This window comes from Anabrus simplex, chromosome 1, assembly GCF_040414725.1.
Source record: "Anabrus simplex isolate iqAnaSimp1 chromosome 1, ASM4041472v1, whole genome shotgun sequence".
Lineage (NCBI taxonomy): Eukaryota > Metazoa > Arthropoda > Insecta > Orthoptera > Tettigoniidae > Anabrus > Anabrus simplex.
Window position 1 is genome coordinate 1,498,358,231 of NC_090265.1, and position 24,622 is coordinate 1,498,382,852.

At 39.9% G+C, this 24,622-nt stretch overlaps 1 protein-coding gene across 2 annotated transcripts in view; it reads right to left on the reverse strand.

Moving 5' to 3' along the window:
* Positions 1-24,622, reverse strand: part of LOC136858445 (titin homolog) — a 415,865-nt gene that overhangs the window by 2,164 nt on the left and 389,079 nt on the right. The gene's annotated exons all lie outside the window — the stretch shown is intronic.

Below are 24,622 nucleotides of genomic sequence, written 5' to 3' on the forward strand. Positions count from 1 at the left end.
ATTTAAACTAAAATCTATTAGGTAGGTAAAAAGCAGTTTCAGACAGTATTGTTAAGACAAAGACTGGTTTGGTTGTCCAGTTGTAGAGGAAGGTAATTCTTATCATTTGAACCTTTATTTCCTTTGAATATATATTTCACTGTGATCTTTAAATTGCTTCATAATATTACATACAAGTATTTGGAGTATACGTAGTAGGAGTCTGATGAAAATCTTGATTTAACAGTCTTTTCCATTTCTTAAAGAGGGTTATTACAAATGATTCATTGGATTTACTTGTACTAAAACTCCAAAAGTAAGAGTTGCAATTGTTTGTGCAAATCACATAATGAAACAGCACATTGCAAATATCACGACAATGATTATGACAGAAACCATCCATTTACAGGTCGTTATAGTGTTACATCTCATGTTTTCGACAAACTGAAAAACTAGAATGTTTATATTGTTCTCCCACCTATCACGTGTAAACTGAAAAACTGTACCGTCTACTACTGCTGCTGCAAGAAATATGATGGGGGCAAGGTAAAGTGGTATGAATTTTGGAAGTAATGCATCAGAAGGGGTCATCCCCACTATGGTAATGGAGTAGACTGTACAGGCAGTTACTCGGTGCCAAGTGTTGAGCGGCAGTACATTAACAAGGAGCCAACGGCTTTGGGCGGCTGAGCCCCCTTAGGTGATGGTCCCTTGCGTGGATGAAATGCCATTAGAACCTATCACTCAGCATCTGTTCTCCATGTTAGGGACAGCTGCAAAAGCTGCCTTGTTCTCCATGTCAGAAGTGCCTCAGCTTAACCCTAAGCAGTGTATGCGGCGCAACGGTGCGCTCACTGGTCTGCTATGATTACAGTGTTACACCGTGACATTTGAAATACCCATTATGTGAATTTCGTAATAGCTATTTGCTTTATTGTAAGGCGTTAGGAAGAGGCAATTTTCGGCTATACTCCGAGCTATCTACTATGGCCAAAAGATGTAGCATATCTTCAAAGTCATTAATTTAAAAAAATAATGACTGCAGTTAACTCTGCACGCATTTCACGTTTGTTTGCAAACATGGCGGGTTCTGGCAGAGTTGTTGTTGATGAAGAAATAGTTAATTTTCTTGTTAATGATGGCAGTTAAAATAATTCAAGAGTGTGGAAATAATACAAGAACTGATGATGTAATTCATGATAATATGCCAAGAAATGCAAATCCATGGAGTGACTAATACATGTAGTCCCAGTATTGACATGCAGCTGTCCAGGGATAATCAGGTCAGTATATGTTAATATGTTATTGTGCATATTTTGATCATATTTTGCCTGCCCATTTGGAAATTAAAGCAAAATTCATACGATACTGCAATCAGCCTTAGGACTACACTAGAAATAAAGCTTGCTGCGAGTGCAGCTCAGAGTTTTACAATGTCACGCTTGAAGGGTAGTAGGTATAAAATGGCTTTGCGAGTGGTGACCCCATTCTAATCTGGTCCTGTCTCGGAAAATGTTAGATGTCCGCTGTAAGTGGCCATGTAGTACTATAGGTGCTGAGAAAGTGGACTACCAGCACCAAACTATGAGTATATGAAAATTGGAACTGTTAATATCGTAAGATTGATAGGTAAAAGACCACAGAATAGGTCAATTTTATGAAAGATATAGCAGTCCAAGGATTGTGTGAGAGGACATCGAACGATGGACACAACTGTTACAGCGGAGAAAAGGAAGTGAGAAATGGTGTTGGATGGATTGCAAAATGATATGTTCAAGAATATGAGGAAGGAATGAACTGTATAAGTGACACAAATATGCCAGTGAGAGTGCATTTTAAGAATGGAACAAAGGATTTATTTCACTTGTATGCCTCCACAAACTGGAAATAAGGAAGTTAACACAGAGGAATTCCTACAGGAAGTGGAAAAACATATCAGGGAGAAAGAAATAATATTGATGGGGGATCTGAATGCAGAAGTGGGAAGAGACACACAAGGGGGAGAAGAGATCCTGGAACCTTATGGATATGGCTGTAAGAATCATGAAGGGGATATTTTAATTAAATTCTATGAGAGAAACCAGTTGATAATAAGAAAAATTTGGTTTAAGAAAAACAACCAGAAGATTACAAGATATGGACAGAGAGAGAGAGAGAGAGAACAACAAAGAACTTAACTGATTATTAAGGCCCGGATTCGTATGCACTAAAAATAAAACAAAATACACTTACCAAAGGCATTATTCAATTTTAACTCAGTGTTAAATTGATAAAAATGTTTCATTCCTTGCAAAATGATGCATGGCGGTAGGTTATCGACAGTTTTCAATGTTTTCAGGGGTCAGTGCCTTTCTGTTGTGAGACAGAATTAATTCATATGCCGAAAATGATCGTTCTACGTCGACGAACATAACTGGGCAATACTTGTACACTGGCACTGACTGGTTAGAAAATTCTTCTGGCAAAGACTACCTGATTCTACTTATGTAGTTGCTTATGGATTGAATGTCAGAAAGAAGAAAATAGTTGTTGTGAAAAGAGTCATTATCCACCTGCGACACTGAAAGCATTTTCCTTGACCAGGGAAGGCTTCTCGTGTTGCCAAGGGATGTATAATATATAGAGTTCATTACATTTTTCATTTTGTTCAGAAATCTTTGATAATCGATCACGCTTCTTCTTCTTCCACCGCTTTTTCTAGATTGTGGGTTCGTGGGTGCAAACTGTGTTGCACATGTGGATTTGGCACTGTTTTAAGCTGGATGCCCTTCCTGATGCCAACCCTATATGGAGGGATTAACTACTGCGTGTTTCTGTGGTGGTTGGTAGTGTAGTGTGTTGTCTGAATATGAAGAGACGAGTATTGGGACAAACACAAACACCCAGTCCCCAAGCCAGAAGAATTAATCATACGTGATTAAAATCCCCAACCCGGCCGGGAACTGAACCTGCGACCCTCTGAACCGAAGGCCTCAATGCTGACCATTCAGCCAATGAGTAGGACCGATCCCACATCATAAGAGAAAAATATATATATGCACTAATGTTAAAAATATGCGCTATCGTTCAAAATATGCGTTTGAATATTCATTTTTTTTTTTAAATCCGGGCCCTGTTGGTTATATATTGATAGAGAAAGAATACTGTAGAAACCTGGTAGATGTGGCAACTATGCTTGAGGAAGCCTTTGGAGAAGATCATAGAGCAGAGATAATAAAACTGAGAGCTGCCACAATTGCACAGCCCCAAGGAAAAAGAGAAGAATAGAAAGTATGGAAACTGAAAGACAAGCAGGCGCAAAAGAAGTTTATGGAGTAATTAAAACCACTAGTATCCAGGTCAAAAGTGAGGAATGCTGAAGAAGAATGGAACTTTTTTTTTAGATTGCATTGGTTCACACTGCAGAAAAAGTATGTGGTAAAACAACTGAAGAGTTTAGAGAAAAGGAGGCCTACTGGTGGAATGAGAATGAGAGAAATAGTAGAGGAAAAGAAGAAAACATGGAAAGAATGGAGAATACCTAAGACCAAAGAAAGTAGAATAGGGTTTGTAGAAGCAAATACAGCATCCACAAGGGTCATAAATGAAGAAGAAAAGAAGGGCGCACATGAGTTCACTGTGGAACTAAAGTATGGGAGGTTCAGGAGAATAACTGTTATATGGAGTGTTATGAATAGCAAACCCCAACTTGGCAGGTTCGATCCTGGCTCAGTCCGGTGGTATTTGAAGGTGCTCAAATACGTCAGCCTCGTGTCGGTAGATTTACTGGCACATAAAAGAACTCCTGCGGGACTAAATTCTGGCACCTCGGCATCTCCAAAAACCGTAAAAGTAGTTAGTGGGACGTAAAGCAAATAACATTATTAAGAATGGCAAAAAGGAGTCATAATACCAATATTCAAAGAAGGGGAGAGGTCTGAATTAACTATAGAGGAATCACAATTATGTCTCAGGGTTGCCACAATCATGGGAAGGATAGGAAAAGGAAAGTTTAGAGAAAAAAATACAGTCCCAAATTCCAAAGGAATAATTCTGATTTAGATTCAGAAGATGAACAATAGAACCAATGTTTATCGCGAGATAAATTAAGGAAAAGAACTGAGAATATGGGGTAGGATCTGGTGATGACTTTCACTGATGAAGAAAAGACTATGATAGTGTACCAAGACAAAAGGGTTGGCAAACCTTGATACAGAAAAATATGGGTACAGATATAACAGATATGATTAGAGCACTGTATTAAAAATGTTGGAGGTGTGAGAAAATGAAAACTAGAAAATAAGGTAGTTTAAACCAGAAACAGGGCTGATACAAGGAAGTGTTCTGACACCACTGCTATTTGTATTGGTAAAGGATAAGATTATGAAGGAAAAAATAAAAGCTGTGTAGAAATGAAAACGAATTTAATGCTGTTTACAGTTGATACTGTGATCTGGGAAACAGTAGAGTCTGCAGTGTAGGAATAGATGGACATCATAAGAGGAAATATTGAACAATGGGGAATGAAGAACAGCAAGGAGAAGAGTAAAACCATGGTAATGATAAGACGAGGGAAGGAAGAGGAGGAATAAAACTTGGAATAGTAGAACACTTTAAGTACTTAAGAAGTGTCATTGGCCCTTGACAAGAATAGATGAAAGCCATATGCAGGCAGCTGAGATTAAGTTACTGAGCAGATTGTTCAAAAGATAAAAAACCTGAGTTAAAAATGAGGACATTGGGAATGCTGTTAAAGTGAAGAAGTATGAAGGTATTTAGAGGCTGTAGTATGGATGTAAAAGGGAGTCCGACTCATTGGCTGAATGGTCAGGGTACTGGCCTTCGGTTCAGAGGGTTCCAGGTTTGATTCCTGGCCAAGTCGGGGATTTTAATCGCTTCTGATTCTTCTGGCTCGGGAACTGGGTGTTTGTGTCCGCCCCAACACTCTTCTCTTCATACTCATGCAACACACTACACTACCAACCAGCACAGAAACACGCAATAGTGATTACATCCCTCCATATAAGGTTGGCGTCAGGAAGGCAGATCCTGTGCAAACTGATTATTCACACACAGAAAATTCTCATACCTCTCCATCGGCCCTACAAACTGCATCAATCCCGACTTGAACCCGTAAAATACAAAATAAGTCTCGACCGCAATCCTCACTGCTCTTTATGTGCTTTAACTGTCTACAGCTGAACTACTCTGCTGCAGACTGTACAAACCCTACTCGCTGTAACCGATGTGGTGACCATCACCACCACTCCACCTGCCCAGTCCCCCGAGACCAACCCAAGTGTGCAAACTCCAATTGCAAACATGCCACATCTTATCCAGGCTGTACATTCTTCAAAAAACCAACCAACCAACCAACCAACCAACCAACCAACCAACCAACCAACCAACCAACCTACATATTCCCCCCTACTGGATCTCAACCACAAACCCCTCCTACGCACAACCTGGGACGCACATTACAAACCATCCCCACTACAGAACTTCTCAGAAATCTCCTCTTTCCACTCCCCAGCACCACCTAACCCAAGCAACCCCTCCCCTCCCTGCCAACCCAAGACCTTCCCCACCCAAAAACACTGCATGCCCCAACACCCCACATTGCCTCCCTCATCGTTAGCATGTTCCTAAGAGAAAACAAGTCTCCTTATCTAAGTCGCAAACTATTGCCACCGCCACCACATTTCAACTGCTCCACTTTAGTCATATACTACCCTTCTGAAATACTGGAATTTAAATATCAAAATTAAACCAACAGTCAATGCTCTTACGAGCCCCATGTCAAGCTGAGGTAAAAGACCAAATGAGGTCGGCAATGTTAATCAAATCCACAGCTGCCGCTTGCGCTCCGCGAGGCTCAGGCTCAAGGCATCCGGCTGTAAAACAGGGCCAAATCCACATGTGCGACGCAGTTCGCACCCGCGATCCCACAGGTGGCGGAAAAGTGGTAGGAAAAGAAGAAGAAGAGTACGGATGTAAAGGGGAGGACATATAAATGACTGGTAAGAGCCCCATTAGAGTGAGGTTATAGTGTATGTGACTCTCACCAGGATTACTGGATTCAAGAACTAAGCAAAAGCACAGGAAAGCAGCACGGTTGGTTCAGAGCGATTTATGGCAAAAAGGGTAGTGTTATTAAAATGCTGCAAACTCTGGGCTGGGAAGACTTACAAGTAAGGAGATGAGCTCGATTCTGAACTGTCAGGGGAGATGTGTCAAGTAATGACATAAGTAGACCAATAAGCTTCAATGAAGATTTAAGAGTATGAAAAATCACAATACGAAGATAAAACAGAAAATTTAAAGAAATTGATAAACATAAGATTTAAACAAATAGACAAATGACATACCGTACAATGAAAAGTGTGTTTACAGATGAGGAACGACAGAAAAGATCAGAATAAATGAAAAGCTATTGGGCAATTTGGAAAGTAAACCTATCTAAGATGATGACAAGAAAATGATTAACTGGAGTGGTCCAACAAGGCAATAAAATAATAATAAAAATAATAAAAACAGGATAAAGTTGGAACACAAGAGAACAAATTGGGAAAATCAAGATGGCAGGAAACACACCAGTTGTTACAAGTGTTCTCCTTACTTTAATAAATACAGTAGAACCTTGATAATTAGAAATCGGTTGATTCAAAATCCCACCTAATTTGAAGAAGCTCTCGTTTCCGGAAACATGAGATACGGTTTTGCATGCTATTTAAATTGTTTAATTCGAAATACGGATAATTCGTAATTCGAAGTACATTGTCGGCCCCATTACCGAAATTAAGACTTTTAATTCAAAACTGCCTTTACATTTTTAAACAATAGTATGTTACAGAGTAATTTAAATTCAAAATTTATCCGCCTCATGATAGAACGTGTGTTCCGGAACGTGGAGGGGTAGCTTTCCGCACTTACACTCACTTCGGTGTGTCCTTTTCTTTTTGGTCTACAATGTGCTTCATAATTGCTAAGTTGAACGAAATCGGAATTCTGTTGTATTCAACCTTTTAAGGAACGCCGTAATATCACGCAGCAGGCAGTGTGCGGAAAAACAGAATCTGCAAACACTGACGATGCCGACAGTTGAGGAAAAAGCATGGCTCATGTAATCAATTCGCAGGCACCGAACAATATTGTCATTGCCGATGAAACTGCATTGCTTTCTTTTAATGCTGAGCCCAAAAGGTCTTATGGTTTTAAAGGAGAAGTGCCAGCTGGGGAATCGTACAAGGGTGGGGCTCATTGTACTGTGTTGCAATGCACACGGAAGTGAGAAACTTTATCCCCTCGTCATAGGAAAGCCACAAGTTTTAAGGTCGTCTGGCACTTTCCGTATAAGTACGAGGAATCTGAAAATGCAAACATTACAGTGATCCAATAAATACTGCATTTGCACAGGGGAACCAGCGTAATTTATCCTCGTCTTTGAGTTGTATGTTCTTTTCATGGCATTTGAAAGGTTTAAACTGTGAATCAAGGTTAACTGCATGCAGTAACGGGCCTTAGAACATTTTGTAACGCGGCAAGGGTTGGCACTTTTGAATTTCGAATTGGCGGTTAATTCAAAATCACGTAATTTGAAGTCCGATTTTTGAGTCCCAACAGCTTCGAATTAACGAGGTTTTACTGTAATAGTTTCTTCCGTACAATGTGTAGTGGCGTTCTCGAAAGACATAACAGTTCATTCGGATAAGTCTGCTGATGAGAAACTCCTGGAGAAACTCTTGGTAAGTATGAAATGTTCTGTTAAGTGTCTCACTTGATGAGGCAGGGAGTCTCGGGCTGCTGGCAGCCACACCGCATTGTGGAGTGCAGGGTTGTTAGACTGACAATCGCTGGGCAGCCACTGTGGTGCTTAACTCTTGCATGAATTGGAAACAATGAACTGAACCTGGGCCTTAGCAGTGTTCAATATGTGAAAGCTGTAGATGTTATAACCAACTATTTGTAAACTGTAGCAGTTGTTTGTCAATTAGTCATAGAATACATGCAAAAATTTCAACTTCTAAGTACAGGAAATTAAAGAAAGGGGGACACAAACATGGACTATTTGGCATTGTGAAATGCTGCCATTACCTAACTTTCTTCTCCACAGCAACTCTGTAAATAGCTACAAATGTAAATATGCTAATATCAATCAGACTCATTTTGCATTTAATGCATGCAGCATTTAGTGCCCAGGCAGAAAAGAAAATATCCTCACTTTTCTTGCAAGCATCAATCCTGCTATAGTGTGTATCAGTGAAAGACGGCTGTAAGACACCCTCGGAAGTGCTACCATTCTCCTTGCTGCAAAACCAGAGTGTAATCCGACAAGGTGCCCCGACCTGGAAAGGACCACCAAAATTCTGTGGGTAGAAATTACGAGTGGTAGCAATAAATTCCTCATCGGGTCAGTGTATCGTGCACCGAAGTCTCACAGGTAATGAACGATGCCTTGCTCTCCTCTCTGGATCATGCGCAACAAGTACAGCAAAATTATGACATAATTAATATTGCTGGAAACTTCAACCTTGAAATTACATGGTCGAGCAATGCCCCCTCAGTGCCAAATAATCCACTTTCTGACAGCTTTCTCACCACTTTCTGGGACATTTTTCTCCACTAGCTGGTGTTTGAAGCTACCCACATTACTCAAAATTTCTGTTCTTCACTAGACCTGTTCCTTACTTTCCTTACTAACTTCACATAATCTGTTAAGTTCCTAGACGAAATTCCTGGATTTTGTGATCGAGCTATTTTACACCTATGATCTACAGAAAACCCTCCCCAAAATTACACTCTGGAACAATATATAATTTCATTTTTCCCGTACGAACTGGGACAATCTTTCCTCACTTCTATTACTGAAACATCTTTCTGTTCCCTTCATCTCCTTCACCAGCAATTTAAAATATCAATGAGATCTGGCAAAATTGGGGAAAAAAATAAATAAATTTGAATGTGTTGATCAAGTGGTGCTGAAAGTTTCCATCTTTAATAAACAAAAAACGCAATGGGTGACGAGAGATCATATGGTGTCCAAAAGAGGAATAATTTATACAGAAAATGGAAGGGAAATCCAAGTGACAGAAAGTTGGAGAATAAAACCACATCACTAATCTGTGATGCCTGCAGTTCATATATCCAATGACTTGGTTCCAATACTAGAGAGCTATGGGCTTTCATCATTTAAAAAATGGCAAGTGTCCCACTTGTCTTCAGGTACAATGATCTCAGTTTTCTTTTCTCAAGAAATAGCTAACACATTTAACTGTAAATTTAAAAATAACTTTAGTATAGCTGACAAGGATGAAGACATACTTATTATAACGACACCCCTTCCTCTCACTCCCTTAATCAGGCTCTACTTTACAACCAATGAGGTCCGAGAAACGCTTTGGAGAATGAGATTCCATGCAGCGAAAAGCCCTATTAACGTGCCAGAAAAAATCCTCCACTGCTGTGGAGATGCATTGGTACCTTCCTTTCGTGCAATATTTAACATCTCAATGAACAATAGGACTATTTCAGATGAATGGAAGAAAGCTAATGTCGTTCCCGTATTCAAAGATAGTGATAGGGAAAATGCAGACAACTACTGCCCGGGCTCTATAACATCTGGTATAGTATGAAGAGATAGAAGATTTAATACAATATGTAAAAGGTGATGAGAATCTAATTATGATGTGAGACTGGAATGCAGTGGTAGGCCAAGGAAGAGAAGGTAATACAGTAGGAGAATTTGGATTGGGACAAAGGAACGAAAGAGGAAGTCGGCTGGTTGAATTCTGCACTGATCATAATTTAGTCCTTGCCAATATTTGGTTCAAACACCACAAATGATGGCTTTATACGTGGAGGAGACCTAGAGACACTGGAAGGTATCAAATAGACTTCATTATGATTAGGCAGAAATTCAGAAACCCAGTGTTGGATTGCAAAACTTTCCCAGGAGCAGACGTGGACTCTGACCACAACTTGTCGGTCATGAAATGCCATCTGAAGTTGAAGAAATTGAAGAAAGGAAAGAATGCAAACAGATGGGATCTAGACAAGTTCAAAGAAAAGAGTGTGAGGGATTGTTTCAAGGAACATGTTGCAAAAGGACTAAATGAAAAGGCTGAAGGAAACACAATAGAGGAAGAGTGGATAGTCATGAAAAATGAAGTCAGCAGGGCTGCTGAAGAAATGTTAGGAAAGAAGAAAAGATAAACTAAGAATCAGTGGATAACTCAGCAGATACTAGACCTGATTGATGAACGACAAAAATACAAGAATGCTAGAAATGAAGAGGGCAGAAAAGAATACAAGCGATTAAAGAATGAAATGGACAGAAAGTGCAAGGTAGCTAAGGAAGACTGGCTGAAGGAGAAGTGCAAGGATGTCGAAGGTTGTATGGTCCTAGGAAAGGTAGATGCTGCATACAGGAAAATCAAGGAAACCTTTGGAGAAAGGAAATCTAGGTGTATGAACATTAAGAGCTCAGAAGGAAAGCCACTTCTAGGGAAAGAAGACAAAGCAGAAAGATGGCAGGAACATATCCAACAGTTGTATCAAGGTGAAGATGTAGATAATTTGGTTCTGGAACAAGAAGAGGCTGTTGATGCTGATGAAATGGGAGACCCAATTTTGAGGTCAGAGTTTGACAGAGCTGTGAGCGACATAAATAGGAACAAGGCACCTGGAATTGATGATATTCCCTCTGAATTACTGACTGCCTTAGGAGAAACCAGCTTGGCAAGGTTATTCCATTTAGTGTGTAAGATGTATGAGACAGGAGAAGTCCCATCCGATTTTCGGCAGAATGTTTTTTTTTTGTATTAAGATAATTTAGAGTCACTTTAACCCTAAGGTCTTATCGTGACTTCTAACTGCAGAATTTACATTAAATTACAGTAGGGTGAAGAATGAAAAAAATATAAAAGTGGTATTTTAGACTGAACAGTTAAATTTTTGAATACATACCAGTGTCTTTGAAAAACTTGATAATTTGTTTGCACAGTGAAGGAGATGAGTGTGTCCCCTTAATATCCTTAGGTATACAGTGGTACTGGTGCCATTTGTCATACAGTGAACAGTCTGTTATGATGTGCTTCACAGTCAACATACTATTGCATGTTGTACAGATGGGAGGCAGTTTCTTCTCAAGGAGGTAGCTGTGACTTATCTTGGAGTGGCCAATCCGTATTCTAGTTATTAGGACTTGATCTTGCCTGTGAAGATTGTGAAGATAGTGTTGTACTGTGGATTCCGTTGTTACTTCGTGGAGTTTGCTGTTCGAAGTTTGCAGCCATTTTATCTTCCACTGTTGGTATAATTTTGTTTTAGCATAGGCAATAATGTCAGTGTGAGGGGTAGCTATTGTTAGATCGCCTAGCGGGAGGTAAGTAGCGTCTTTAGCTGCCTGATCAGCAGATTCATTGCCTTGAATACCTCTATGAGAAGGTATCCACACAAGGATGACTTGTTTGCCTTCTTTCATGATGTTGTTAAACAACAGTTGTATTTCTTGTACAAGGATGTGTTTCGATGATGGACTTTCTATTGCGTTTAATGCACTTTTTGAATCAGAAAAAATGATGGAGTTATTACAGGTGCTGGTTTTCAAAATATATAGCATAGCCTGCTTTATTGCGTACAGCTCATTAGAGAAGACTGTATAGTAGTCAGGCAATCGGTATAGCATGGTACGTTCAGGATATATAATCCCACATCCATTTCTTTCCTCACATTTTGATCCATCAGTATAGATTGCAGTGTGCCTTGGGTATTTATTAGAAATTTCAAGAAATAACTGATGGTAGTGAGATCTGTCAGTTTCATCTTTGACACTGTAATTTATTTCAAAGTTAATTTTTGGAAGGGTAACAGTCCATGGTGGGACATTAAGAGACTTGTCTGTGAGGAGTATTTGAGGGATATTTAAATTTAGTTCTTCAAGAAACTTGGCTATTCTGACATTGAAAGGCTGTGGTTGTGATCCTGATTTAATGAGTGTACTTTGATGCTTGTTAGGAAAAGCATACAACTTAATTCTTGATTCACTCATAGTTGCTACCTTGAGCGCGTAAGTCAAACTGAGTTGTCTACGTCTAATTGTGAGTGGTGGTTCATTTGCTTCTATTTGAATGCTGGCTACTGGACTGGTACGGAAGGCTCCTAGAGCAATTCGAAGAGCTGAGGACTGGATGGAATCGAGGATTTTGAGTGAAGACATTCTTGCGGAATTGTATACAATGCTGCCATAGTCTAATTTAGCCCTAATAATGGCTTTGTACGTGTTCATTAGCACCTGGTAGTCTGCCCCCCAGTTCTTTGCTGCCAGGATCTTCATTATGTTCAGCCTTCGCAAGCAGTCATCTTTAAGGTTTTTCAGCTGAGGTATCCAACTTAACGTAGTATCAAATAAAACTCCTAAGATTTTCATAGTTGTTACTGTTTCAATTTTGTGATTGTCCATGTACAGCTCAGGGTCTTGTACAGTATGTTTACATTTGGAGAAGAGCATGCATTTGGTTTTAGTTTTGGAAAACTTGAACCCTGTAACTTTAGCCCATTTTTGGATATTATCAATTGATTCTTGAAGTAACTGTTGAGTAGTTAATTTATTTCTTGCACTTAGTATAGTCAAATCATCGGCAAAAAGACAAGCCTTTACTGGTAGGTGAATGTTGGAGACAATGCCATTTATTGCAACGAGGAATAATGTGACACTGATGACTGATCCTTGGGGAACTCCATTGTCAATGGTTACTTCATGTGAAAGAGTTCCATTTGTCCTGACTTGAATTCGGCGATCTTTAAGGAAATTATAAATGAAGTGAAGCATGTTTCCTGAAATATTATGTTTCATCAGTGTTTCAATTAGATAGTCTTTCCACACCATGTCATATGCCTTCTCAATGTCTAAACTAACAGCTATGAGGTGCTGATTATTTAGGAAAGTTTCTCGGATTTCTGATTCTAAACATATCAGAGTATCTGTTGTTGAACGTGCTTGAAGAAAACCATTTTGTGCATCACTAAAAAAGTGTATATGTTCCAAATACCAGCGTAATCTCTTGTTAACAATTTTCTCCAGTAGCTTACACATTGTATTTGTCAAGGCGATGGGACGATAATTATCTGGGATCAAAATGTCCTTTCCTGGTTTGAGTATAGGCACTACAATAGCACAACGCCATTGATCTGGAAATAGTTTGGAACTCCATATATAGTTGAAAATAGCAAGTAGATAATTGAGTGCACTATGTGGAAGCTGTTTTAAAAATGCATATGGAATGGTGTCTGGGCCAGGACTAGATCTGCCGCATTTGTTGAGTTCTGTAACCATTTCTTGTAACTGTAAAGTATCATTATAAGCATAGTTCGGTGAAGGTACAGTTTCACTTAAGTCTATTGGATCTCGAGTTGTTTTCATGCGAAGAAATTCAGGTTCATAATTGTTATCGCTAGAGATTTTTGAAAATGATTTAGCCAGTTGATCAGCTATTTGTTGAGGTTTATTTACAATTGACCCAGCGACTGGATCTCTTAGAGAGGTAATACAGAATTTATTGTATTTGCCACTTATTCTTTGGATTTTATTCCACATAACTTTTTGTGAAGTTTGGCAGGTTAAGGAGGAGACGAATGTTAACCAGGAGGTTTTCTTACTTAATTTTATTTTATTTCGTGCTATTGCTCGGTGTTTTTGAAAATTGATTTTATTTTCAGGCGTAGGATTTCTTTTGTATAGGTAGTAAGCACGGTTTTTATTTTTGATAGCCTCTTTACAGGAGTCATTCCACCAGGGAACCGTTTTCTTGAAGGGCATAGGAGCTGTTTTTGGGATGCTCTGGTCAGCAGATTTAATTATTACTTCAGTGAAGTCTTGAACAATATCATTGATGTGCTTAGAAGGAAATTTATTTGTTGGAGTTAGATCATTTAAATACTTATTTACAATCTTTCTAAATGATTGCCAATTTGCCTTATTTAAATTCCATTTACAGTATTGGAGTTTTGATGTGTTGTCTGGAGAATTTTGATCATCATTAATTATGATGGGGAAGTGGTCACTTCCTTGTAGAGTTGAATAAATGGACCAGTTAAATAGTGCAGCTATGTCTGGTGTGCATATAGTTAAATCTATGCTACTGTATGTTCCATGTGCTATATCAAAACGAGTTGGAGCAGTTGAGTTCAATAATACTAGAGTAAATTCATCCAGTATCTTCTCTATTTCTTTCCCCCTTGCATCAGTATTGCGACTACCCCATAAACTGTTGTGGCTATTAAAATCACCCATCAAAATGAAGGGTTTGGGGAGTTGGTGTATTAGGTTCCTTAAATCATCAGCGTGAGATGTACTATTCGTAGGAAAATAAACATTACATACACATATAGCTTGTGGTAGGTATAATAAAACTGCGACTGCTTCTAAATCAGTAGTTAAAGGAACCTACTGATGGTGTAAATTATTTTTAACATAGGTGGCTACGCCTCCACTTGCATGATTTGGATTAATTCGGTTTTTATAATGTACGTTGAACTGTCTTAAATGGGAAACAAAGTTGTCTCTAAAGTTAGTTTATTGTACACAGACAACTGAAGGCTGATGTTTATTTAGTAGAAGTTGTAAATACTCTTGCTGTGATCGAAAACTGTTGAGGTTCCATTGAAGTAATGATATAGTCATAAGAATGACAAAAAAGTGTAGAGGGAATTTTATCATCATTATGTGACGGAAGTAGAGTCATCGCTGGAGTAATCTGGAACTAAACTGTTAATTGCTTCACCTCGGTTTTCACTGCTAGCCTTAAGCAGTTTCTTGACTATTCGAGTACTCCTGTTCTTAATGGATTTTTCAGTGTAGTATGGATATAGTTTTTGAAGGGCTTGGGCTAAACCCTCTAGATCTTGGGTGTAATTGGAAGCTATTGCTGCAATGTCATAAACTCCAATACTGTTTTCAAAAAAGGATTGAGGGGAAAGGACTGAGGGTTGGCTTCTAGAACTTGTTTAATTGGCTTAAGCATAACACTAATAGTTGTGCTTTCTTTTTCTGTCTTTGGTTTCTTGTAAGTTTGTTTTGTCTTGTGTTTCCCTGTCTGTTCACTTGTCTTAGGTTCAGTTGTTAGGGGAGGTTCCTTAAAATCAAGGTCTTTTCTGTCTGTAGTTTCACTGCTAGATAGTGATATTGGTCTCTTCGATCCAGCAAGATGAACACATGAGGGGTTTTGAGGGCATTCCAAATGAGAGGTTAGAGTCGTTTCGACTGAGGGTAAAGGCCCACAGTTTTGATTTTGAGAACACTGAAGAGATGTAGATGTAGCAGTTGTCTGAACAGTAGTTTGTGAGGGAGTACAGGTAATATTTTCTTGAGAGTTTGTTTTAATTTTTTGCGTATCCTCTACTAGTTGGGGAAAATCTGTTAGATTGATCTTGCCACGAGAATGACTGTTTTGATTAAATGAGGAGCCTTCATTTATTATTTCATCATTATCAGGACAGTTTCTAGCTAAGTGCCCCTCAGTTTTACAAAGAAAGAAGGTGGGTGTGTCAGAGGATAAATAAATCCAGTAATTGGTACCCTCATATTCGATTTGGAGTGAGTCTGGAAGTTTGTTAAAGTCTTCATTTTGAATATAAATCTGTCTCCGAAAACTGAGAATGTGAGAAAATCCGGGGATTGTTAAACCTGCTCTAATAGGTGATATCTTTGACATTGGTTTAATGCCGAGTTTGAGAAATTCTTCTTCAATAACAATATTAGGAATCACAGGGCAAACATTGGATAGAATAACTCGTTTGTTTTTAGTTAGGAGAGGTCTTATTTCCAAGGAGACATTATTTATGAGAATCTTAGGATGTTTTGAAATTAATTCTTCAACACACTTTTGACTTGCAAGGAAGATACATATTCTTCCATTAGATACCCGTGAGACAAATCGGATGTTACTAGGGCTAGTGACTTTTCCAATTGCTAGTATATAATCTCGGATACTAATACCATCGCAAGATTCAATAACAATAGCTTGATCTTTGGTAGGGTAGGATTGCATTGCTGCAGAGTAACTTAACCTTGGATTGTTAGGAGATTGATTAAGTGTGTTAGGAACAGTAATAGAGGTTGTCATGGGGTTACCTGGTTCACCGGTACGGGTGGGAATTATGCTTTCTTTATTCTGTCGATTCATGAGGTTACTTGAGACTTGCTGATTTTCATTATTTAGATTCAGTGAGTTAGAAAAAACTTGCTGACCTCCATCAACAGAGGCGGCCATTATCGGTTAGCTAACAAGATGAGGTTATAGGTATGAGATTGATCCTTTAATGAACACTAATCTCCACGACGCAGATTTAAAACCACACTCACTACAAAAGTACTTAGCAGCTTCACTCTGGTGCTTCAGACGGTAAATTTTAGCTTAGAATGACCGATTATTCAATAGTTCCAAGCAACAATATTACATGCGAACATCATGTAAGTCACTGCCATCTTGACTGGCAAAATGTTGTTATACCTATTCCCAAGAAAGCCGGTGCTGACAGGTGTGAAAACTATTGCACCATTAGTTTAGTATCTCATGTCTGCAAACTTTTAACACGTATTGTTTACAGAAGAATGGAAAAACAATTTGATGCTGAGTTGGGAGAAGATCAGTTTGGCTTCAGAAGATATGTAGGAACACGTGAAGCAATCCTGGCTTTACGTCTGATATTACAGGATCGAATCAAGGACAAGCCCACATACATGGCATTCATAGATCTAGAAAAGGCATTCGATAATGTCGATTGGACCAAGCTATTTAAGATTCTGAAGGTGATTGGGATCAGATACCGAGAACGAAGAATTATCTACAATCTGTATAAAAATCAGTCTGCATTGATAAGAATTGAGGGCTTTGAAAAAGAAGCAGCAATCCAGAAAGGAGTGAGACAAGACTGCAGTTTGTCCCCCCTCCTTTTCAACGTTTACATAGAACAGGCAGTAAAGGAAATCAAAGAGAAATTTGGAAAGGGAATCACAATCCAAGGAGAGGAAATCAAAACCTTGCAATTTGCCAATGATATTGTTATTTTACCCGAGACTGCAGAAGATCTCGATAAGCTGCTAAATGATATAGATGTTGAATCCCATAGGGAATCTGAAATATTTGTTCCGAATGAGTAAATTTATAATACCAATATAAATGGTCCGTTATTGGACATTATAAATTTTCCAGCTAACTCATTCCTGGTTGCCAGCGTTTCGCCCTCGTGTGCTAGGCTGGGCTCATCAGTTGGTACCTAGCACACCTACCAAGACGCTGGCTAGTGCATACCGTGGAGGCCACTACGTAGGCTAATTGTAGCCACCGGCAGTGCCAGTGCACTATGAGACACTTTGTCCCATTATCAAAAATTGATGCCTACCTGGCCATCAGATGATATAGATGTTGAATCCCATAGGGAATCTGAAATATTTGTTCCGAATGAGTAAATTTATAATACCAATATAAATGGTCCGTTATTGGACATTATAAATTTTCCAGCTAACTCATTCCTGGTTGCCAGCGTTTCGCCCTCGTGTGCTAGGCTGGGCTCATCAGTTGGTACCTAGCACACCTACCAAGACGCTGGCTAGTGGCCTCCACGGTATGCACTAGCCAGCGTCTTGGTAGGTGTGCTAGGTACCAACTGATGAGCCCAGCCTAGCACACGAGGGCGAAACGCTGGCAACCAGGAATGAGTTAGCTGGAAAATTTATAATGTCCAATAACGGACCATTTATATTGGTATTATAAATTTACTCATTCGGAACAAATATTTCAGATTCCCTATGGGATTCAACATCTATATCATCTGATGGCCAGGCAGGCATCAATTTTTGATAATGGGACAAAGTGTCTCATAGTGCACTGGCACTGCCGGTGGCTACAATTAGCCTACGTAGTGGCCTCCACGGTATGCACTAGCCAGCGTCTTGGTAGGTGTGCTAGGTACCAACTGATGAGCCCAGCCTAGCACACGAGGGCGAAACGCTGGCAACCAGGAATGAGTTAGCTGGAAAATTTATAATGTCCAATAACGGACCATTTATATTGGTATTATAAATTTACTCATTCGGAACAAATATTTCAGATTCCCTATGGGATTCAACATCTATATCATCTGATGGCCAGGCAGGCATCAATTTTTGATAATGGGACAAAGTGTCTTATAGTGCACTGGCACTGCCGGTGGCTACAATTAGCCTACGTAGTGGCCTCCACGGTATGCACTAGCCAGCGTCTTGGTAGGTGTGCTAGGTACCAACTGATGAGCCCAGCCTAGCACACGAGGGCGAAACGCTGGCAACCAGGAATGAGTTAGCTGGAAAATTTATAATGTCCAATAACGGACCATTTATATTGGTATTATAAATTTACTCATTCGGAACAAATATTTCAGATTCCCTATGGGATTCAACATCTATATCATCTGATGGCCAGGCAGGCATCAATTTTTGATAATGGGACAAAGTGTCTCATAGTGCACTGGCACTGCCGGTGGCTACAATTAGCCTACGTAGTGGCCTCCACGGTATGCACTAGCCAGCGTCTTGGTAGGTGTGCTAGGTACCAACTGATGAGCCCAGCCTAGCACACGAGGGCGAAACGCTGGCAACCAGGAATGAGTTAGCTGGAAAATTTATGTCCAATAACGGACCATTTATATTGGTATTATAAATTTACTCATTCGGAACAAATATTTCAGATTCCCTATGGGATTCAACATCTATATCATCTGATGGCCAGGCAGGCATCAATTTTTGATAATGGGACAAAGTGTCTCATAGTGCACTGGCACTGCCGGTGGCTACAATTAGCCTACGTAGTGGCCTCCACGGTATGCACTAGCCAGCGTCTTGGTAGGTGTGCTAGGTACCAACTGATGAGCCCAGCCTAGCACACGAGGGCGAAACGCTGGCAACCAGGAATGAGTTAGCTGGAAAATTTATAATGTCCAATAACGGACCATTTATATTGGTATTATAAATTTACTCATTCGGAACAAATATTTCAGATTCCCTATGGGATTCAACATCTATATCATCTGATGGCCAGGCAGGCATCAATTTTTGATAATGGGACAAAGTGTCTCATAGTGCACTGGCACTGCCGGTGGCTACAATTAGCCTACGTAGTGGCCTCCACGGTATGCACTAGCCAGCGTCTTGGTAGGTGTGCTAGGTACCAACTGATGAGCCCAGCCTAGCACACGAGGGCGAAACGCTGGCAACCAGGAATGAGTTAGCTGAAAAAAAAAAATTTATAATGTCCAATAACGGACCATTTATATTGGTATTATAAGCTGCTAAATGGTATGGATGAAGTCTTGGGTAAGGAGTACAAGATGAAAATAAATAAGTCCAAAACAAAAGTAATGGAGTGCAGTCGAACGAATGCAGGTGATGCAGGAAATATTAAGTTAGAAGGTGAAGTCTTAAGGGAAGTAGATGAATATTGTTACTTGGGTAGTAAAATAACTAACGATGACAGAAGTAAGGAGGACATAAAATGCAGATTAGCACAAGCAAGGAAGAGCTTTCTTAAGAAAAGAAATTTGCTCACTTCAAACATTGATATAGGAATTAGAAAGATGTTTTTGAAGACTTTCGTGTGGAGCGTGGCATTGTATGGAAGTGAAACATGGACGATAACTAGCTCAGAAAGAAAGAGAATAGAAGGTTTTGAAATGTGGTGTTACAGAAGAATGCTGAAGGTGAGATGGATAGATCGGATCACAAATGAAGAGATAATGAATCGAAGAAGAGAGAGAATGATAGGACACATCTTAAGACACCCAGGACTTGTTCAGTTGGTTTTTGAAGGAAGTGTAGGTGGTAAGAACGGTAGGGGTAGACCACGGTATGAATATGACAAGCAGATTAGAGCAGATGTAAGATGCAGTCGTTACGTAGAAATGAAAAGGTTAGCACAGTATAGGGTGGCATGGAAAGCTGCATCAAATCAGTCTATGGACTGATGACTGAAATAACAACATAGTATCTCTAAACTGTATGAGGCACAGAACTGGTGAACAAGTGCTGGCTTTTCTTACTGAGTGAGACATGTTAAATAACCAATATGGATTCCTCCCTGGAAAATCCTGTATTAACTGAACTAACTGATGAGTCGCAGCATTCCTTGGACCAAACTAGTATCACCCAAGTGGACTGTGTAGCTCTCAACTGGGTAAGGCCTTTGACCAAATACCTCATCAATGACTATTGTTAAAACTTAGCAAGTATGGCATTCAAGGCAAGCTGGTTGAGATCATTCCTGGTAGGTCAAATGAATGTGTTGTATTCAGCGGGGCCAGGTCAAATCAAACTTTGGGCACTTTGGGTGTGATTCAGGGTCGTATGACAGGGCCACTTCTGTTTACGATTTTTATGCTGGATCTAACAGGTTGTGCATTGTCTGCTATGGTGCAATATATTGGTGACACGATCATTTATAGAGCCATTAGAAATGAGAACGATGTGGATAGGTTTCTGTGGTGAAGTGTAAATACTGTAACCATCTAAAATGGTCTTAATTAATTGGGAATAATCATTATTTTATTTCACTACGTGAGAACTGACCTACATCAGTAAAAACTAGGTTAAACAGCTAAGGCAATAACCTTCAGCCAGGAGCAGCGAACAGCACGTGTGAAAGTTTGAAGGAGGACTTAATTCTCTATTTGGTTTACAGCCAGTGCAAGTCACCAAAGTTAACCACGTGATGACAGAAGGCAACACTCCATGTGCACCCTGCTATATTAAGAACAGGAACTCCATAAATTTCCATAGCGAGGAGATTTGAACAAATGGATGTCTAGAAGTGATATACTAGCCAATAAGAACTGGAAATAAATTTACACATCTACCATGTGCAGTTTATATGAGCTATGTAAAATACTGTACAAACACTGTTCTTCTTTTCTTCATTTTTCTCAGATACAGCTACTTCTACATTTACTGTTATGAGTAACATTATTGTACTGCTATATTCTGAACAGTTCAACGAAGTACAAGTATTATATATTTCCGCTACATTTCCTCTTTCAGTATGTTAAGGAAAGGCTAGTTGGCTAAAATTGAATAGTGGGAACCAAGTTATGTTTAACTCGTAAGCCGCAGCGAGGATAGCAAGGCAGGGAACATTGCAGAGAAGCAATTCGTTCTTTACTTTAGAATAGGAAATTAAAAGTTTTAGTTTAACAGTTCCACCTTTCAATACAATATTTTTGCAATGAGGTTTACATTACAAATGAAACATTTATTTGGTACTAGTTTTGACCTAAGGTCAAGGTCATCACCAGCCAATAACACAAATTGCACAAAATATGAAAGTCATTGTATAGCAGTTTATTATATAAGAGAGTACAGATGGAGCATTTCTTGTGGGAACATAGCAGCAGTATCATTATGAAAATTCCAGAGACTCATAAAAGGAATTTATTACTTCTTTATTAATAGTGTTGGACGCGCACCACTTCATGAATCTCGCGGGCTGAGTGTGCTTTGGAGGGAAGAAGAAATTAATTTAATATCTCTGGCTACAGAAGAGATGCACTGGATTTGATAAGAGAATTGCAACCTGCATAATTTCCGGTAAGTTTTGATATGCGACACGGCTATAATTATAAGTGCATACGTTAAGTGAGGTACTTGTCACTCTTTGTGCGGGAGAAGCTTCCAGTCGCGGGCGCGGGTTATACAGACCTCCCGCATACAAGCGTGGTAACGCCATCACCAGCCTGATTATAAATACACGACTGCTGAGCGCGTCAGATTCATTCATTGACTGTACGGCTGCTAGAACGAGGTCGTCACGCTGCGAGTCGGCATACAGAAGAGCGTCTTTATCTTCGAGCTGCATACACCTAGCACGATTGAATCTGGGGAAAGGTACGTAATCAACATTGATAATTAAGCTGAATTATTGCTATTACATGTGCTGATCTGCTGTCATGAGAGGATGTGCTGCTAATAATTAGACTGTTTGACTGGTAGCTTCATGTTACTTGAGGTCCACAATGTAACAAACGTAATACACTGATTAGTGTAGGCTCAGGTTATCTATTGTGTCAGGAAGTTCGGTCAGTGTGATAGTCTAACATGAAACTGTTATCATGTCTTGTAAAGAGAACGTTTATGTATCAAGTCTATACTCTGAAAGTGACTTGGTCAAACAACCGCATGAGGTATGGTGGTGGTGGGAATAGGCAGGCATCGAATACGGACTGTGTGTAATAGATATTTCTTTACAGTTTTCCATACATCAACCCAGTACGAGATACTGCCCATTTATATTGAGGAAGCGGTAATGGGAGATGAAGAAGACAAGGAGTCCTCACGGCATCGGGAGTCGACCCAGGAACATCAGGCGCACCTGCTCATCACGACACCGAATGGGACATCCTCTAACCACCTGAGAAGCTGCAGGAAATGTTCTCGCCAGCCAGAATGTCTCCAGTCATCAGCCCGTATATGCCACCAGTAATACCAATATAAATGGTCCGTTATTGGACATTATAAATTTTCCAGCTAACTCATTCTTGGTTGCCTGCGTTTCGCCCTCGTGTGCTAAGTTAGGCTCGTCAGTTGGGACTTAGCACACCACCCAAGACGCAAGGCTAGTGCATACCGTAGAGGCCACTGCATAGGCTACTTGAAGCCACCAGCAGTGCCAATGCACTATGAGAGCTATGTTTCATTTTCAAAAATTGATGCCTGCCTGGCTATCAAATGATGTTGATGTTGATTCCCATAGGGAACCTAAAATATTTGTCCCGAATGAGTAAATTTATAATACCAATATAAATGGTCGTTTACTGGACATTATAAATTTTTCAGCTAACTCATTCTTGGTTGCCTGCGTTTTGCCCTCGTGTGCTAAGTTAGGCTCGTCAGTTGGGACTTAGCACACCACCCAAGACGCAAGGCTAGTGCATACCGTGGAGGCCACTGCATAGGCTACTTGAAGCCACCAGCAGTGCCAATGCACTATGAGAGCTATGTCTCATTTTCAAAAATTCCCTGTGGGAATCAACATCTACATCATTTGATAGCCAGGCAGGCATCAATTTTTGAAAATGAGACATAGCTCTCATAGTGCATTGGCACTGCTGGTGGCTTCAAGTAGCCTATGCAGTGGCCTCCACGGTATGCACTAGCCTTGCGTCTTGGGTGGTGTGCTAAGTCCCAACTGACGAGCCTAACTTAGCACACGAGGGCGAAACGCAGGCAACCAAGAATGAGTTAGCTGGAAAATTTATAATGTCCAATAACGGACCATTTATATTGGTATTATAAATTTACTCATTCGGGACAAATATTTTAGGTTCCCTATGGGAATCAACATCTACATCATATGCCACCAGTGTCGAAGCCTGTCATGATGTAGTAACTCCATCTGTCCAATGAGGGGCCGTTCCGATATGTCCACCGATCATTTCAGGTCTGAGCTTTCCAATTTGTAAGAAGCATGCAATGTTAAACTCCACAGGATAGGAACAAGGTTGGCCGTCAGCCAACATGTGAATTACGTTAGGGTAGATCGTTGTGCACAGTATAGCTATGCCCAGGACTCAAACTCAGTTAATTTAATTGTAGGTTGCATGTCGTTTATTCCTTGTTTGTGTGATAACTTTTCCATTTGGTATTATTATGATTGAGTACTTGTGGTCTCCACTTCTCATATCGGACCATTATGGTCATGACGGCGGTATCAAGCAGACAGATATGGTTGATAGAGCAGCGTCAGGTACATATCTTTGAGGTCTTATGTAATTTATTGGAGATCGTGACCTATCCCTTAAACTTACTCAGGCTAACGTGTCAGGGGGTGTGTGTGATCATGTTTGAGATACATGAGCATTATGTAATTAGCTGACTGTGCAAAGTGAAGTAGAGAAAGCCTTAGTGCAGATTAATAATGTGTTATATGAGTTTGATATGCCTGGTAATGGCCAAGTAATGATAGCGCAGTGGATTGCGCCTTTGTACAATGGATAAGCCCATTGGAGGCAGCAGCGAGATTATGTTATTGATAATGAAATAGATACGATTGCATGTAGCCCATGCATGATTATGAGAGCGCTATGTGGGCCAGTTTCCGAGAGGGACAGTGAAAGTAAAATTCACCCTGCAGTCAGTTTCCCAGTCGTCAGCTGGAGGCTATTTATAGAAATAAAGTATGGCCGGCTCCTATCACGTGCTGAGTGGGAGTGAGGGAAGGAAGGTGTGTGACGTCACGACACAGGAATGCGGCAGTAAAAGCAGACTGCTGTCTGTCCAGTGTTTTAGGGAGACAACGACCTTATTGTTATGGTACTAGTAGAGATTTCATTTCCATTTGTATTTGTCATTTTATACGACTAGCCCTTTATGTGGTGAGCATAGGATGATGTAGTTGAGTTCCTGTTATTTTAATGTTTATGTTAGGTGCCTTGCTCTTAGCTGGCCTAGGGATCGATGCACTGTATAATGTATGTTTATATTAGTCAGGTGTAGAGTTCTGAGTACTGTGGCATAGAATAGAGATGAGTAGGATGATGCTGTTAGACTAGTATTTGTACAGATATCCGTTAAATACTCCATTACTTACCCTATTGTTACATGCTTGTTACAGCAATGAGGTTTCGTGAAGGTGTTTTCTCGACC